The sequence below is a fragment of the Pagrus pagrus genome (assembly GCF_965226575.1).
Source record: "Pagrus pagrus genome assembly, chromosome: 16".
Taxonomy (NCBI): Eukaryota; Metazoa; Chordata; class Actinopteri; order Spariformes; family Sparidae; genus Pagrus; species Pagrus pagrus.
The window spans coordinates 21,113,972-21,129,253 of NC_140200.1; the positions used below are offsets into that span (position 1 = coordinate 21,113,972).

Below are 15,282 nucleotides of genomic sequence, written 5' to 3' on the forward strand. Positions count from 1 at the left end.
TGTGTCTACACCATCCATGATACGACACAGAGCAGTTTAAAGTGGAATCATCAGCCTCCTGATGTTCAGTCACTGGTGAAGATGGAGACATTGTGAGAGAAAGACAACAAGAACAGTTTGATCTGAAAACATTATGATGTAAATACTCACTGGTGACAACAGACAGATAAACATCAGTGACTGGACCTTGTTGTTCTCCTGATTGGATCTGCATGCAGAAGTAGTCACCACCGTCTTGGATTGTGATGTCTTTGATAACCAGAGAACAGTTCTCTCTGACACTCAGTCTGTCTGATTTAGTTTGGGCTTCTTTGTCAATCTGCCCACCATCAAACAGCCGTACTGCCTTTGTTGAACCAAAGAAGATCCAGGTAGTACTGTCACACTTCTCCTGATCGTCTTTCACATTTTCACAAGACAAACTGACTTCATCTCCAACACTGACAGCGACGGAGGGGTATTTCCCTGTTACTGCTGTTGAGATAAAGAGAGTGAAATGTCAAATATTAATAAATATGAGTTTCACTGTGACGCTCACAGCTTTTGTGATGTTAATTTTAGATACGTCTCATTTTCAGTGTCAAACAGTTCATTGAACTCAACATGTTACAAACTAAACTTGTCCGTCTCAGTTAAAGGAAGAATACGTAATAATTAGTAATATGAATGCAGTTTTGTATCCTTACCTGTCAGACTGACCACCAGCATCAGAAATAGAGAAAATGTAATCCACCTGAACTCAACCATCGTGTTTCTCTCTCGGTCTCACACTCACACTTCTGAAAAGTTATCGCAGCATCTACTTGCTGTGATGAGGAAGAAGTCACATCCTCATCCTGACTTCGGTCTGTTTCATCACCTCTGTGTGCTGTTGAATTTGTGTGATGTTCCACCTTCTCCTTTGAATCTCTTGTGGGAACCTCTGTAACATTTTAAACTTTACATTTGATCAGGAGCATAGAGAGCTGAAGTCACGCCCAGTTTGTTGTAATTAAAGTAAAATATCATCTAGTTTTGTGTGAAGCTGCTCAGTGAACTACATCGTCTCTCTCAACACACGTCACCGACACCAACATGGCCGCCGCCTTGGCACAGAAATAGTTTCAACAAAGGTGAAAATCACAATAAATCTGATCATATTGACAACTGCAGTGATGTGAAAGCGTAGTTCCTCAGTTCTGTGAGCTGCTGACATACAGGAGCAGTTTTACAATGTTTAAGTTACGGGTTCTGGTGAGCGTCACTAACGAGACTGTTGGCTGTGTAGTCTTTATAATTACATATTGTCACAGTCTAATATTTAATTATTTGATGACCTTTTAAATCTTCTTTCCATCTTTTTAAACTGACAAACATCTGCATTTGATGCATATTTGATTGTTAGTTGAGATAAATATTTGCACAAATGCAACTTCTTGTCTTTATGTAGTTTATTGCTAAACTACACAAGCCCTGAGGGGCAAGTGAGAGGTTTTGTTTTTTCTGTTGCTCCATTTTCTAAGTTCTTAAATGTTTGTGTGTAACACAGTGGAAACAAAAAAAATGTTCTCATATTTTGTTTCTTTCTGTTGTAGTCATTTCGACCACAAGAGGCTGAAGTGACCACCACTCATCTCCTGACTGAGATGAAAAGCACAAAAAAAAACACAGTTGTGTGTGTCTGAGATGGAGGTTGGAAAACACTTATTAATTCTTCCATTCATGTTGTCCTGCAGCAGTGTGAGGACAGTGAGAGTCTATGCATCCATCAGCGTTACGCACGAGTGCAACTGCAGTAATTGTAGTTTACAGCGATCACACTGACTGCTTCACGTCACATATAAAGTTTGATACGTGACTCACAATGAGGATATGGAGTGCAACGACTCTGTGAGGCCTGTCACTGACTTTAGTTACAGACTTTGATAAATCCATATACATAAGTCCATATGAGCAGGTGGTGAGGATGTTCCACATGAGCTGACTGGTGAAGGTGCAGAGACTGCACTGCACTGCACTGTTTGTCATACAAACCAACCACCACACAAACACAGACACAAGCAGAGAATGTTTGATTTGAGTTTTCCATGCTGAAATCTGTCAGAGAAACTTCAGCACTGCTGTGATTAGTTGTTTCAAGGAATCAACTCATCGCTGTAGAACATGTACAAAAATAATCCTCTTCCCTGCAAGTGTCCAAATGTCCCACTCACAATACACGAACATACTGTATTACAAATAGTCTACTCAGCAGATATACACATTCTCCTAAAGCACAGGTGACCATTAACCCTTATTATGAGGAGCAGCTCAACAGTTGTTTGCTCCCCCTGCTGGAGCCTGCTGGTAACTACTACTGTTGATGTTAAATTGGTATTTTGAACATAAAACATGAGAGAACACAAACACACTGTAATCTACCTGCTGCAACTGACACTGAACACTGTGACCATAAACTATTGTGTAGCAAGAAAATGCTCATATATCAGAATTTGAATAATATTACATATGAGGTCATGAAATGTAAATCCTTGATCTGACTTGCTGATAATTCACAATATTCCAGCTGTGACACTAAGAGCAGATTAGTATGACATATTCCTCCCCAAAGAAAGACATGACAGTCATGTTACATTACCTGCTAACATGTACTGTAACAGATGCATCTTGTGTTTAGAGCGCAGAGAGGAAATAAAACTCCCCCGAAGTATTTTCCTTCTGAAAAATATCTTTTTTTCACTGGTTTTCACACACAGAAAAAAAGGTTCTTGTTACTTGACACATGATAAAAAATCTATATTATATTTTTGCTCTCTTCATAGAGCCGCTAGCCCAATGGATCAGGCAGACAGACAACATCAAAGGAATTAACATAAGTAATGACAAACACAAGGTGGCGCTGTACGCAGACGACATCTTGGTGTACCTAACTGAACCATCTAAATCTCTCCCCGAATTATTTAAATTACTAGAACAGTATGGTAAATATGCAGGATACAAGCTAAATATCCAAAAGACACAAATTTTAAAACTTAATTACAACACACCAATAGAGCTCCAAATGAGATTCCATATGAAATGGGACCAAGAAGCAATAAAATATCTTGGAATATTATTGCCAAAAGATATAACCACAACTAAAAAAATAAACTATGACCCACTTATAAACAAATTAAAAACAGATATTGCAAGATGGAACTCAAATCCATTTATGAGTTTAACACAAAGAATAGAATCAATTAAAATGAACATCCTTCCTAGGATTTTATATCTGTTTCAAGCTCTCCCCGTCAAAATTAAATCCCAACAATTTAATGAGTGGGACAAAATTCTCTCAAGATTCATCTGGCAAGGGAAAAAACCAAGAGTAAGATTTAAAACGTTGCAACTCCCCAAAAAAGAGGGTGGAATGGCAGTCCCACATCTAAGAAATTACTTTTACTCAACTCAGATCAAGCCATTATTAAATTTATGTAATCAGGAATATAACGCAAGATGGAAGGATATAGAAAAGACCTTAATTAAGGATTCCCCAATTCAAGCAGTGTTAGGTAATAAGGAAATAAAACAAACAATAAGTAAACTAAAAAACCCATGGCTGAAGTCCCAACTTAAAATCTGGAACACAATCAAAACAGATTATAAATTACTGGATAAATTATGGTTCATCAGATGGATTGCATATGATCCTGACTTCAAACCAAACCAATTAGACCTCAGATTTAAAACCTGGACAAGCAAAGGGATCTCAACATTCTACTCACTTACAAATAAAGGAATACTAAAAGACTTCCAAACGCTAAGAAGAGAATTCTCCTTAGAACAGCAGGACTTTTACAGATTCTTGCAACTTCGTAATTATTTTGATAAATGCAACAAAACACTTCCCGTAGACCTGGAAGATGCAATATTAAAAGAATTCTTGAGGTCATACTCAAATGAATCAATTAAAGGCGCCATCTCAAGGTTGTACAAAGGCCTCCTTACATACACATACACCACAGAATATATCAAAAATAAATGGGAAAAAGAAGGACAACTTGACATAACCAAAGAAGAATGGCTTAACTACTGCACAAGTGCACACACGGAGGGAATTTGCGTGGAAGTGTTTGATAAGATTTTTCACTACTCCAAAGATGAAAATTCATTACACAGGGGAAGACCCCATATGCTGGAGAGGATGTAGAGGTCGAGATGCAAATCATTGGCATATATTTTGGAAATGCCCAGGGTTGCAGAATTTTTGGTCAGATGTTCATAAAACAATGGAGGAGATATTTCATATAAAGATACCCAACCAATTTGAAACCTTTATCTTAGGCAAATCAGATTTTATTACTGGAAACACTAATAGATATCTTTTTATAATTATGGTAACTGTAGCTAAGAAAAATATCACTAGACACTGGCTTCACCCCGAACCTCCTACAGTGAGTGAATGGACGGACACGATTGACGACATATATCGAATGGAAAAAATCACACACTCACTTAATCTACAGATGGACAGATTTAATAAAATATGGTCAAAGTGGATCTCCTTTGTTGAAAAAAGACGACCTAACTGAAGGGACACGACAGAATGATCCTTATTAAACAACAAAACATTGGGGTCTTTCCTTATCTGAACACACAAAAAGAATATAGGCCTACTACTGCTAGTTCAACCTCCCATATGTGTTGATATTCTCTAATCAACCTGTGTTTTTCTAATATACATCCCAGTTCTTATGTTTCTTCTGTTCTATTGAAGTTAACTAAAAAAAATTTTAAAAAAATTATTATATCTGTTTTTTTTCCATTGCTGGTATTGTGCCATATCTTAACTAAATATTTTATTGTTTAGGGGGTAAAAAAAAGAAGCACTACAGAGTTAATAATACAGTATTAGACATGTGGCTACCAAATGTCAACTATTTGGGTTTTGTTTTTGTCTTTTTGATTTTAAAAAAAAAGAAAAAAAATCATTTTGTAAGATTATGGTCGTCTTTTATTTTCATTTATTTATTTATTTATTTTTAATTTTCTCATTGTTGGTATTATGCTATATCCTAGCTAAATATTATTTTTTGTTTAGGGGATTTTAAAAAAGTGGCTAGAAAGTGACTACCAAATGTCTACTGGATTTTTGTTTTTGCCTTTTTGGTTTAAGAAAAAGGGGGGGGGGGGGGGGGCAAAACCAAAAAAAACAACTGGTTTTTACCTGTGCAGCACAGGTGTGTTCATCGTGGTACCTAATATGTTGTACACGCTCTTCAGTAAGGCTGTGGTTTATGTGGAGCAGTAAAATCGTCCTCTACTTTTGAAAGTGATAAATTGTTCTGTGTGGTTCTGACAATACTCAGTACGCCACTGTTAGACTTTGTTCTTTACATTTACTTCCTTTAACAAGTGTAATGGATGCTTCATATGTGTACTGTACCTTGCATTGAATAAGAAATTATAAATTAAAAAAAAAAAAAAAAAATTAAAAAAAATATATATTAGAACTTGGAGCACCAGTTGCTGATTTTCTTTTATATTTGATGCATTCGTCTTTCTCGTCCTGTTTGGCTGTTTTTTGTGATCGGATGATCACAAGGTGGTGAAATTACAGTTTTGATCATCTTAAAGCAGCTTATGATGAAATGTATTATTTTATAGATGTTCCTCTACAAAACATGAAGAAAAAATGCTAAATGGTTTGATGTTTATGTTGATAAAGGCTGAAAATACACAAGTCAGTTGGTTCACTTATTGATTTATTGAGAGAGATATAGATGTTAAAATGACTGCATATCAAACAAATAACAGGAGATACAAAAATAACATATAATTACAATAAATCATTAACTAAAGACCAACATTTATTATATTTTTTTTTTCGCAAAACAGTGTCTTGGAATGTTTTGGTTATGATTTATTGATCACAAAGTAAAAGACAAGTGTGACCTCTGTACTCTGTTTATGAAATGACCTGGGATCCTCAGAGCACCTGTTTTCTGATACCTACACTCCAAAGCCAATCTGGCATTTACTCTTTTTACAGATTATCATATTAAAGCTCCTGATCGCAAAGTCATCAGGAAAAATGTACCATATATTATCTCATTAGCTCATTTACATTTCAAGCAGCCACATAATGCTGTGCTAATGTGCTACTAGTTAACCTACTGCACCCCGTACTGGATAAAAGGCTTGTTACAGCAAGTAAATGTAAAACAAGTGTGTCAGTGTGAGCTGTGGCTACACTGTGGCCTCTTATTTCTTTGGTTAGTTGACGGTAGCGTACAGGTTGCTGGGATCAGCAGACGCTCCAGCAGAAAGAGAGGAAGCTTTGATGGTGGTGTAGGTCACTGCTTCATCATCATCATCATCATCTTCATCTTTTCCCTGAACCTGAAAACAATAAACAAACAACACAACAAATAAATCACACAATATTATATTATACAGAATAATGCAAATAAACGCAACCTTATGAAATCCAGCAGCACATGAACACAACACGATGAAATAACAACAACACAAAGTGATTCAGTTTGAAGTCTGAAGATTTCCTGTTTTTCTTACCCGATCTCTCCTGTTGGTGTTCCTGGTGTAGCTGACGGAGGCGTAGCAAACACCATCTCCAGGGTCGGCCTGCACAGAGAGGACAACATGTAGATTTAATCTGACTCACACTTCTCACTTTATTCTGTTCTAGTTTAACATTATTTTGCATTCTTTTAATTCTGCCAACGTGCTCATGCTATCTCTCATGTTTCAAATGACGTGTCAACATGTTGTGTAGCAGTTTATCTTTGGTGGTTTGACCTCTGTTTGACTACTCATGCTCTCCTCTAGTGTAGTCTGTGTTATCTGACTTCCCTTTTATCTTTATCACACAATCTGACACCATCAAGACGGTAGCGTGTGATCTCACCGTGCCCTGACTGGTTTCTGGAGCAGACTGAGTCACTGCTGGGTTTGAGGTCAGTCCCTGAATAAACACAGTTTGGTCAAAAAGCATCTTACAGTTCACTTAACACACATGTAGTCAGGGTACAATAAAAACACCTGTGTAACATATGCAGTACATCTGTGCAGGATATTATACTCACAACATTGTCCTCCAGCCGTGTTTTGTTCTCTGAAAAGACAAAAAAGAGAGTTGACTTTAGCTTCCACAAAGAAAATCCAGTGTTGTTGTAACATCTTGTTTAAAAAAGTTTTCTCTGTGCTCTCACCTTCAGCTCTCTTCCTCCTGATGACTTTCACAACAATTATTAAAATTGCCACTAAGACCACAGCCAGAATGATGAGCAGCCACCGCCAATCTGGAAACATAATGAAAATATATGAAGCATGTTGGCTGCAGCTTCCTGTTGAAGAGAGTTACATGTCATTTTAATTTGACACTTTTAGAACAAAGACATCATCCAATGTAAACACAATCTGAATCTACTTTGACCAAACAAGCAAACACAACACATTACCCACTGAACTCAATGTCCACTTACTGATTCTTTATGGAGCTTTCAGCTGTACGTTGCAAGGACAACAAAAAACTTATAATACAACAGAAACTAATTTAAAATGTAAAAACATTCATCCATTTACTAATGAAACAACATGAACCAGGAAACAGAGACACAAAGTGTCTGTCAGCATCTCACAGATTGTAGAAGCAGATAAAAATGTTCACTAACTACCCTGTGAAGCATCACCGTTCCCAGACCCTGTTGTTGTTGTTGTTGTTGTTGTTGTTGCTGCTGCTGCTGCTGTGTCCTTGCCTGAACAGATAAACACAACTCAACAAACTGTTCAGTACAAAACTTGTGTTGCAATGTAATATTAAAATTCAAATCCTTAAAATAAACGGGAGAGAGAGACACACAGACAGAGAGAGAGAGAGAAAGAGAGACGAACATGCAGAATTCTGCAGACACATTTTACACGCACACAGAAACACACCAACAAATGCATGTAGAGCAGAATTAGGCAGATACCCACTGATAATTAACATTCAAAAGAGAACGCTCAACTTTTTTAACCACCTGAAATCCAGCCCCCGAGACACCCTCCACTCCAAAGCCCTCCAAACTCAAGAGCTGAGCCCAGAAAAGAGTCCCCTATGTCAGCTGGTACTGAGGCTAACTGCCCCCTCTCAGACAGTCTGACCAGCCTCACAACAACACTGCTCTCCAAACACCAATCAGAGTAAAGCTAATTATAACACAATGTAAAGAAACCTACCTGGAACATTGGAAAGAAGGAACTAAAAGCCAAAGTAGATCAGGATGTTATCTAGCCCTAAAAGAGATGATGAATCAGCAGAATATCTCTCTACTGTCAGAGATAGAAATCAGAGACAGATGCTCACCAAGTACAGGCTCAGTGACCACAAACTGACAATCCAAACAGGAAGACACAAACAATCATGGCAACCAAAAGAAAACACAACATGTGGTCACTGCTCGACAGGTGAGGTTGAGACAGAGATGCACTTTCTGCTACAATGTAAAACATTCAATGAAACCAGGAACATTTATTTTAACAAGTTCAACTCTGTAATCTCAGAGTTCAAAGAGCTGAACGAGCTCTCAAAGTTAAAAATACTCCTGGGAGAAGGAGACAGGGCGTATCTGCTGCCCAATATGTGTCAACATGCCACAACCTGAGGGACAGTGAGTGACCGACACACACACACAATACCTTGTAGTTCTGTGGAAGCATCATCAGTTGTTGGCAATTTTGCTGCTGCTGTTGTTGTTGTTGTTGTTGTTGTTGTTGTTGTCTCCTCACCTGAACAGATAAACATAACTCAGTGCAAAACTTGTTGTGATGTAATATTAAAATGTCTAATCTTTGAAATGAACAAATATTTTCTGTAATTATTCACATCAGTTTGAAGATCAACATATTCTCACCTGGTTTCTTTCCTGATGACTGAAGTCTGAAGGGAAACAGCTGCTGCTCTTTGTTACCATCAGTCACTGAACACTTCAGACTTTTAAATTCTGACGTGTAAATGTGATGAGAAGTCGGAGCACGCACAGAGGCAGAGCAGGAAGACTGTGATGTAGTTACACCTTGGTTATCTTTATCCACCTCTTTACCCTCATACAGCCACTTCACTGTGTGTCTACATGGTTCATATGTCGACACAGAGCAGATTAATGTCACTTCATCAGCGTCCTGATGTTCAGTCACTAGTGAAGATGGAGATATTGTGAGAGAAAGACAACAAGAGTAAAATTAACTTCATCACTGTGATCATAATTATTGTAATGTTTCACAGTTTGATCTGAAAACATTATGATGTAAATACTCACTGGAGACAACAGACAGATAAACCTCAGAGTCTGGATCTTGACGTATGTCTGATTTGTATTGCTGACAATAATAACGACCAACATCCTCGACTGTGACCTTCTTCACAACCAGAGAACAGTTCTCTGTAACACTCAGTCTGTCTGATTTATCTCTGGCATTTTCACCAATCTGTCCAAGTCTGATCAGCTCTACTACTGGTGTGCTTCTTGAATCCTTGAAGATCCAGGTGGTGCTGTCACATTGTTGCTGAGGCTTTATCACATTTTCACAAGGCAAAGTGACGTCATGTCCAACTCTGACAGTGAAGGAGGCTGGAAGGTTTCCAGCTGCTCCTGTTTACAAGATCAGAGAAAAATATGGAAAATAAACTGAAATGAGAAAAAATCTGTGATATTTCTTTATCCTTGTTTCTAAAAGTTCACTAAACTCACCATGTTGTAAACAAACAACACATTTTGTTGTCTTACTTCAATCATATATTTAATAAAGTACATTATTGCAATGCACCTTCCATTTCTATATGTGATATACGTCTTCTTACCTGTGAACTGAAGCATCGCTGTAAGAAATAAAGACATTTGAATCCATTTGAACTGGACCATCATGATTCTCTGTCTCTCTCCTTCTTCTGTCTCTGTTCTTATGATCATCTGAGTTTCTAAAGTCGTGCTTTAGTCGAGAGGAGCTGATCCTACTTCCTGTGGTTTGTATGATGTCACTTCCTCATTCTTAATTTTAGTCTGTTTTAGATTTTTATCTCACTGAATTTCTTGTAAATATCACAACTTCGCCATTCACAGGTTTGAAATGTAGTTTTCTCTCATCCACAGTGACCGAGAGCAACCACAAACTCTTGATCAGCAACATGAGATGCTGCCATCAGTGAAGAGGTCAGAGGTCAGAAGTCACAGCAGCCCCACAAAGATCCTGTGAAACTGTAATGAACGAGTGAAGAAGACAAAGTCACTGATTACAAGACGAAGGAAAATGTTTGAGCCAATCTAACACTGTAACAAACAAACTATATGAAGACTCTTATTGAGTCTCAAGTTCACACTGTGTCCAGTCCCACGGTGTATTTGTGACACTGATGTGTTTCACACATATGTTAGTGGACTGAGGGCTGTTGGTTCCTCCTTCTTTCTCTGCACTTGTTTCTCTCAGAGAAGTGAAGGGGAAGTGTTTTGATGAGAATGTGGGTACAACAGCAGCAGAGCTCTGCAGGTTGATCCTCTAATGATGAGCAGATAAACATGAGAAACACACAGTCCACACTTTATTAGGACAGAAGACAAAGAGGCGCTTATCAAATTCTGTTGGAAACCACTTGAACTCCTGGAAGGTTTGGACTCACTGAGACTAGTTACAACAAACGGTTCAAACACTGATGAGCGTCCTGACTGAACTGACTTTAACTGTCACGACGTGGAGCATCAAGCCTCCACAATATGTGCTGTTCAACTGGACAGTTACAATACTTCACCTGTGGTTTTTGTGACACTGACGTGTTTCACACATATGTTAGTGGACTGAGGCCTGTTGGTTCCTCCTTCTTTCTCTGCACTTGTTTCTCTCAGAGAAGTGAAGGGGAAGTGTTTTGATGAGAATGTGGGTACAACAGCAGCATCAAGCCTCCACAATATGTGCTGTTCAACTGGACAGTTACAATACTTCACCTGTGGTCTGGAGGTTTTTCATGCTGTATGCTCACTGCAGACACGACTAGTTGGACATTTAAGATGTGTGAAATGTATTTCCATCATTTTAGGTCAGAGTAGGTGGTCCTGTGCATCCAAACCTTCTGAAAGTAGCCTGAGTTATTAGATTTCTGGACATTCTCAGCTCACTTTGGCTGCATTTTCTGTATTAAGACATATTTTAGTGTCCAGAGAGAACAGAGCTGTTCAAGCCACCAGAGGGAAGGTTTACTACTAGTAGAGTCAAGACATTCATAGTAGAGAATATTCACTTTCCATTATGACACTGTTAGTACATGAAGGAGTCACAAAACACAGAGTAGAGTGAAGTGGTGAAGATGTCTTTATTTGCAGATGATATTGTTAACAGATATAATAAAGAGAAGACTGTTACTGACTCCAGGAACTGGATTTTTCTATATGAGTGTATATGTGTGATATGTAATTACAAGGGAAAATATTGTCATACAACTGTTCAAACAAACAATATGTAACTTCTGCCACTAGGGGCGTCTCTATCTGAACAAATCAAAGGATGCAGAGTGTTGTGTGGAGGGCCGGGTGGAGTGGGAGCTGCTAGAGCTGGCTGGAGAGTCCAGATTAGAGCCAGACCCTCTGGAGAATAAACACCAGGAGTCACATCAGATCTGCTCTGATCAGGAACAATTTACTGACAGGAGGATATCTAAGAGATTACTTTTAAACTTTTGGGATTAAAAAGTGGATTTATGTTCACTTCTGACTGCAGCAGCGATCTGTGGAGCTGACCTCCATTGTCAGGTGTTTATGTTCTGTAATGTTGACTGCTGACTGGAGCTGGAGGGGAAATGTACTTCACTTCATGAACATAAAGATACAGAGAGGAGAGGGGAAGAAGAGAGAGAAGCAGAGTCTGTGGTGAGTAGGCTACTGAATTCACAGAGTTGTCCTGAATTTAACCTCACAGACAAACACACCTAGTTTACAGTAAAGTAAACTGGCATGAGTAAAGCAAATAAATACAAATGTTCCTGCTGTCAAACGCACTTCACTGTTGATGAACACACCATTAAACAACCACCACTGCTGATGAACATCTATCTGATGTGACTTATAGGTACAAATGTTCACAGATGTTTAAAATTGTATTCACCTTCAATTTAGTCTTGTTCGCCGACTTCCCTGTGATGGAAGCAGCAGCGGCGACAACATTGTTGCAAACATTTGGGATGATGTACTGTAAGTACACAACTCAACAAAATATATAACACAGTTGTTTTTAGACATTTTGACTCAGAATTCTTATATATTATACTTTTAAGTGTCACAAATAATGAAACAGGAATGAGCTACATCAATGATAAAAATATTTACTTTGCAAAGGGGCAATGTTGACTGCATACAGTATGTATAAGCTGTGGTTTAGAGGTTTATTGTGCTGCATGCTCACAAAACAAGTGGTGAAGATGTCTTTATTTGCAGATGATACTGTTAACAGATATAATAAAGAGAAGACTGTCACTTACATTTAGCATACACTTTTGTGCAAAGCGACTTACAGTAATTCATATATACTGATGGCGGTGGCTGCCATGCAAGGTGCCGACCAGCACATCAGGAGCAGTTTGTGGTTCAGTATCTTGGCCAAGGACACTTTGACATGCAGACCAGGGGAATCAAACCAGCGACCTTCTGATAACAAGATGCTGGCTCTACCCCTGAGCCACAGCTGCCAGTGTTACAGACTCAATTAAGGCTGAACACACATTCAAACACACGCGCAAATATGTGAAAAAAATAAATTGTCACAAAATTGAATACAAATTGCGTCCTACACAGAGAGCGAGAGGTCAATAAACTAAACTATGTGGCTCCACTCCCCGCTTGTCCTGACTGACCACAAATTCACATTACCTACAAAAACACTCGCGAGAGAGTGACCCATTAAAGGTGCAGTCTGCAAGTAACAAAAATACATCCGTCCAAGAGTACCACGAATAAACTATAAAGATAATTTTAGCTGTCCACAAATATTGAAATTACCGAAACCTGTACTTATTGCCTGGCCATAAACAAACCATATATATAAAACTGTAAATAATGTAAATATTCCTATCCTTATTCCTTCTAATGAACTTAAATTATTCTATCAACAAGAAAACTGCATTAAGGCTCCTACAAATGCTAAATGAAAGTGAGTTAAAACGAGTTCTTCTGCACACAGAGACATGAAACTGAGCTCAAGCTGCTGCAGCTTCAACAACAAGCAGGAAATCTTCAAATCGGCTCTGAACTCTTCAGTGGAGTCTGACAGAGGCAGAAGTGTCTCCACAGTTTTCATATTTCACCACACCATCATCTTCATCTTCATCATGATCCACCTGTGAAACACAACACAAACAAACTGTCACTCTGACACACTTTAACTGACAACTTTCACATCATTGACCCTCATTTAACACAAGAAATAAGAAATAATCTGACAACACCTGATCGCACCATCACTTACTGTTGCTTGTATATATATATTTATATGTGTGTGTATATATATTATCCCAAAAGTGCTCCAAATGTCCCTCCCAGCTGTCTGATCTTTACCTGACTGGCTGCTGCACCTGAACGCCTCACTGGTCTCTGGTTCCCTGGAAAATAAAGCACAGAGTAACATTTCAGCTCTAAACTGACAGTTTGTGTTCATCAGTCCAAACAAATGTTGGTGTGAATTTTCTCACCTCGAGCTCTGATGAGAAGAACAGTAATCACAGTAATTAGGACGAGTTCAGCCACACGCAGAACCAACATGATGTAGTTGACAACAGAACAATCTGTACGAGCTGTGGAGCAGAAACATCATGTCAGAGAACAAAGTCATCATCAAACATCAGGAGCACAACACATGTCTTTTGTCGTGTTAGTGATTCAAGTGATTCATAGAAATTAAAGTTGCTTCTTGTGTTAGAAACAACATTCTGGCTGCAGCTCGTGACTACATGGCTGGAGGTTGATCAAATCCTTCAAAACATTTTATGTCTTACAAAATGTTTGTTTGCTTTTGTAATTGGTTGTGAATGAATTTAAATATTTCAAAATAATATTTGTCTACAGTCACTGTGTCGAGCATTTCATTACATTCAACCATTTACTGATGAATTAACACAAAGTAGAAAACACAGACACAAAGTGTCTGTCAGAGAGGGGGGAGGAGGGAGAGAGAGAGAGAGAGGGAGAGAGAGAGAGATGCAAATTATAACACAATGTAAAGAAACCTACCTGGAACATTGGAAAGAAGAAACTAAAAGCCAAAGTAGATCAGGATGTTATCTAGCCCTAAAAAGAGATGATGAATCAGCAGAATATCTCTCTACTGTCAGAGATAGAAAGCAGAGACAGATGCTCACCAAGTACAGGCTCAGTGACCACAAACTGACAATCCAAACAGGAAGACACAAACAATCATGGCAACCAAAAGAAAACACAACATGTGGTCACTGCTCGACAGGTGAGGTTGAGACAGAGATGCACTTTCTGCTACAATGTAAAACATTCAACGAAACGAGGAACATTAATTTTAACAAGTTCAACTCTGTAATCTCAGAGTTCTAAGAGCTGAACGAGCTCTCAAAATTAAAAATACTCCTGGGAGAAGGAGACAGGGCGTATCTGCTGCCTAATATGTGTCAACATGCCACAACCTGAGGGACACACACACACACACACACACACACACACACACACACACACACCGAGTGTTTGGACAAGTTGTGTTTTGATGCTTTGGCAAAATTGTTGCTGAAACTTTCATGCTAATAAAGCCCCTTTGAATTGAAAATTGAGAGAGAAAGTGAGAGAGAGGGGGAGAGAGAGAGAGAAAGATAATTTGAATTTCAACAATACTTTATAAAAAATTCAAGATATTTTAAAACCACAACAACAAACAAGATACAAATCCAACACGGTCAATAATTCAGCATTCACAGAATCCAGATCATCTCAGTAAACTTCCACAGAACAGCTCGTCATCAACAACACAGCAGAGCACATGTTTCTAACACAACACACTGGAAACTTCTACAAATCTTTCATCATTCTGTAATAATTAAAATCTATTTTTAAACGAGCTTTCAACATTTTTACAAACATGAAAACAGCATCATCATCCACAGCTTTCTCTATTCTGTTTCTTCTGCTCAGATACACGGTCTGTCCCAGAAGAAGTCAACAAGAAGAGCCTGGATCTTTGACAGCAGATCAGGTGGGGCCCATCCATCAGCGTTACGCACGAGTGCAACTGCAGTAATTCTAGTTCACAGCGATCACACTGACTGCT

At 38.5% G+C, this 15,282-nt stretch overlaps 2 long non-coding RNA genes across 2 annotated transcripts; both read right to left on the reverse strand.

Moving 5' to 3' along the window:
* Window positions 1-6,316: 6,316 nt before the first annotated feature.
* Window positions 6,317-7,274, reverse strand: LOC311271273. Its single transcript, XR_014624389.1, has 5 exons — window positions 7,191-7,274; window positions 7,065-7,093; window positions 6,887-6,943; window positions 6,535-6,603; window positions 6,317-6,360 (listed from the first exon to the last, which is right to left on the reverse strand). It is a non-coding gene; the product is annotated as an uncharacterized lncRNA (long non-coding RNA).
* Window positions 7,275-12,413: 5,139 nt separating this feature from the next.
* On the reverse strand, window positions 12,414-14,418 carry LOC311271272. Its single transcript, XR_014624388.1, has 4 exons — window positions 14,226-14,418; window positions 13,688-13,789; window positions 13,554-13,597; window positions 12,414-13,336 (listed from the first exon to the last, which is right to left on the reverse strand). It is a non-coding gene; the product is annotated as an uncharacterized lncRNA (long non-coding RNA).
* Between the last annotated feature and the right edge of the window lie 864 nt (window positions 14,419-15,282).